Source organism: Pteropus vampyrus, unplaced genomic scaffold (genome assembly GCF_000151845.1).
Source record: "Pteropus vampyrus isolate Shadow unplaced genomic scaffold, Pvam_2.0 Scaffold194, whole genome shotgun sequence".
Taxonomy (NCBI): Eukaryota; Metazoa; Chordata; class Mammalia; order Chiroptera; family Pteropodidae; genus Pteropus; species Pteropus vampyrus.
Genome location: NW_011888975.1, coordinates 162,108 through 166,140, shown reverse-complemented (window position 1 = coordinate 166,140; position 4,033 = coordinate 162,108). Strand labels below are relative to the sequence as shown.

Genomic DNA, 4,033 nt, shown 5'->3' with positions numbered 1-4,033 from the left:
CTCTGGCTCAAGATGAAAAGAGAATGCCTAACTTTCCTAATGCATCACCCTTTAACAAGAAGAAATATCCTGTTTCATTTCTTCTCAAAAGTCTCAACTGGCCCTTAAAAGGATCCTTCCCATAGAATCTAAGGCCTAGGTTTTACCCAGCTAGATTATTTCAAAAGAAATATGTCCCCCTTATCGCCCTTTACTAAAACTTAAACATACCTCACGCCTTCTACAATCTAAAAAATACTACATCTTACTATAGGAAGCTTCATGCTTTTTGTTAGGTCTTTTCCTTTCCTGCAGCTTTGGGGGTCGAATGACAGGCGTAAGTGGTTAGGGGGAACCCTTGTCTCTGGCTTTGTTCTTTGTGCTTCAGGACACTTAGCAAACTTGGGAGAGGTGAGTTTGGCTCCAGGCTGGACTTAGTTATCTCCGAGACTAGGGTCTTGCTTTACTGGTGTCCTCAGCCCAGGGGAGTGTGGAAAACTCCCTTTTCAGTAGAGAGGTTAGTTTCTGTCGCCAAGGAGAAGAAAATGGTACTCCAATGGTTCTTAGTGACTCAGCTCGAAACGTGCTTAAAATTTAAAGCTAAGCAAGTTCAACCATAGGCCACAATGATGTAGGCTGTCAGTTTTTTCCCTACTTGATCTGAAGCAAGAAGACAAAGAAACTGCGAGGGAAGAGATGGTAGAACTTCTGAAGTCCTGTCGTTTGGTCGGGGTACAAATATTGGGTGTCCTGTTTGGCAGGTTAGGTCAGTGAAGCTGTTTTATAAAGGATTTTATATCCATTCACTTCAGAGAAGCCACTGTCAGCTTTAATTTTACATATAAATAGAGAATAGGCGCCTATTTACTCCAGGTTACATAATCTCTTTATTATTGCAGTCAGGCATTTGTTTGAGTTCAGGGCCTATGAGGACACCCATTATTGGAGCTGAAGGTCAGGGCCTGCGTGCTTAGAAAAAAATGTAGAAAAGGGTAAGAAGGAAAAAAAGTTATTTCGATGAGTTTGAGTAGCACAGATTTTATTAGCTAGAAAGGGGTCGGTCTGGCTCTGTAGTTATTAAAAGAGTCCACACCCTTAAATTACAGTCTTAAAATATTTGTCATCTTGAATTTCATATCCTCAGTTGACTTGGGCTCTAAACATTGGCTTTTCTGGAGATCAAAAGATCAAAAAGCATTTCTCAACAAAAAAAAGTTTAAAAGGCATTGCCTTCATAAGCATTCACTTTAAAAAGTCACTTTTCATCTAGGATTTGTGACTGCTTGTTCCACCTGATGTTGGCGATAACCTTTTCATTCAGCCACGACCTCTCTCCCTTCGTTTCAGATGGGGCATTCTCTTCTCCCACCCTCGGGACTTCACCCCAGTGTGCACCACGGAGCTTGGCAGAGCTGCCAAGCTGGCACCGGAATTTGCCAAGAGGAACGTGAAGCTGATCGCCCTTTCCATAGACAGTGTAGAAGACCATCTTGCCTGGAGCAAGGTATAGCATCCACGGGCACGAGCTTTGAGGTGATGAATCAGGTCTTAAATTACGGAGTAGCTTGGGCTTTTTCTGAGGCGACAGTACAAGTAAACTTCAAGATCAGACTTCACTGATCATTTGAAAATCTGACTTGGATTGCACGATGACCTTCATTCACCTTGCTCGACCCAGGGGTCGCTTGGCAGCCCTGACCCTCCCTGGCCTCCCAGCAGCTTCAGCCCAGCCGATCACTGTCTGCTCTAAGTATTTTCCTCTCTTGGCTTCCAGGACGCCCCACACCTTGGCCGTCCCTGCCCAGGCCCAGACTGAGCTTTGTCAGCTCCCCGCTCCTAATTCATGCTGCGGTTGCCCGAGGCTCATTTCGTGGGCTCTTTCCCTTTATCTTTGCTCTTCTCCTTGGTGGGCTCGCCTGCTCACACCCAAAGCCCATCTCTAGAGCACACTCTCCTGGCTTCCAGGTGGCACAACCACTGCCCCCTCGGAGTCTCCCCTGGGATGTCCCGTCATCTCAAACCCGGTGTGTCTAAAACTGGGCTTCTGTTCTTAACCCCAGGGTCTCACTCCTCTGAGCTAATGGCAACTGCATTTTTATAGTTGCTCAGGCCAAAAACGTACGAATCATCCTTATTGCCTCTGGTTTTTTCACATCACATGTCTGATTCATCAGCACATTTATCTGCGCTGCCTTCAGAATATATCCAGAATCCTGTTTGGAACATTTCCTTCCCCAGGTATCTCTGTGATCTGCCCTCACCTCTTTTAGGTCTCGACTCAAATGACACGTCTAAGGCTGTCCTTGGTGTCCTTATCTAAAATTAACTCCCCTCCATATAGTCCCTAGCCTCCTCCAGTTAACTTGTCTCCTCAGCACTTGTCCCCATCTAAAATACTCTGCATATGGCTAATGCCATTTGTTTCTCCCCACCAGAGTGGAGGCTGGGCAGGGCAGACTCTTGTGTGCATTGCTGGAACAGTGCTAGGTACTCAGTACTCCTAGGCTGGTGGGCCAGATTTGTCGAATGAATGAACTGAGGGAATTGGCTACTTCCAACAAAAGGAGTTACTTGGACAGTAAATGTGGTGGTCTAAACTTAACTTGAGAACATTTTAATGACTTTGCTACAGTGTGCTACTATCTAATGATAAGTAACTTTTGAGAGATGCTTACTGTGTACTAGGCACAGCCTCAAGCATTTCACATGCAATTGAATAAAAGGCGTAGTTCTGACTTATGAGCTGGCCACCCAGGGCTGTATCCGTTGGCCGTTTCAGACCAGTTAATCCTAAATGTCTGAGATTAGAAGAATCCTGTAGAGCCGCGGTCCCCCACCTCTTTGGCACCAAGGACCGGTGCTCCCATGAGACTCTAATGCCTAGTGATCTGAGGCGGAGCTGAGGCAGTGATGCTGGCGCTGGGGAGCGGCTGCAAATACAGATGAAGCTTTGTTTGCTCACCCGCCGCTCACTCCAGCTGTGCGTCCCAGTTCCTAACAGGCCATGGACCAGTACCAGTCCGCAGCTGGGGGGTTGGGGACCTTTGGTGTAGAGGACAAAAGGGAAGAGTCGGAGGGACTTGCTGAAGACTGCCCTGCTAAAGAATGATGGCATTGTGATTTGAACCTCAAACCAGTGCTCTTTTTGATATAAGATGATAGAGAATAGGAATTAGCCTGATGGAAGATAGAATAAAGCCAAAGCATATGGTTCTTTGGTGTTCGTGGGTGTAATGTAACACCTACTACGTAGGTGTGGCAGGGTTGAGAATTACTGCTTAGCGATAATTAAAACAGCCGAAGGAAGAGTTTATAGCCCATCACATAATGCCTTTTAAGGTATAGGAGCACACCCAGGTTCATTTTAGCCCATGAGCTGCTTTAGAATTTTCAAACTTGTGATTGCCTTAAATAGGAAACCAAGTCCTAACTGCCAGAACAGTGCCCAAATGTTGGCATACAGCTGGTTATAAGGAAGCGTCAAGGTGCCTCTAGCATGAAACCATACTGGTTATGATTTTACTTGACTCGATAGGCAGCCAGACTATCTGAGACTCGCCTACATGCTCATTTATTCCCTCTCCCCAGATTTACCTTTGACTTGTCCGTGAAGTACATACTAGGATCTCCGTTCTCGTGTTTACTTTAAGTTTTGTGAGTTTTTTGTTTTTGTTTTTGTTTTTGTTTTCGTTTCTTATCGTCCGTCTTACAGTAGCTTGATGTCTGACTCAGGGTGCTTTTGGGGCCGAGATTGGATCTATGGAATTATCTTTGCAAGTGATGTTGTTTGTAGGTGTGATGGACTTAACGAACTCGTTATTTCTGATGGTTTTTCCAGGATTTGGGTACCGAGAGGTACGTCGGATTGGGATCTGTTGTGACATTATTCAGGTTTTAAAGCGTTTGCCGCCGCTTTCTCAAAGCAGTAAAGGCCAGCTGTGTTTCCAGAGACTTGGGCGCGGAGAGGGTGTGCGGCTGTACCGCACCCTGCCGTTCTTCCTGTGCGAATGAGCAGGACGAGGAGTGTTCATTCATTCACTCACTCACTCATTAA

The 4,033-nt window shown here is 45.8% G+C and overlaps 1 protein-coding gene across 1 annotated transcript in view; it reads left to right on the top strand.

Annotated features, from left to right (window-relative positions):
* Positions 1–4,033, top strand: part of PRDX6 (peroxiredoxin 6) — a 12,243-nt gene that overhangs the window by 4,157 nt on the left and 4,053 nt on the right. The window lies entirely within an intron of this gene.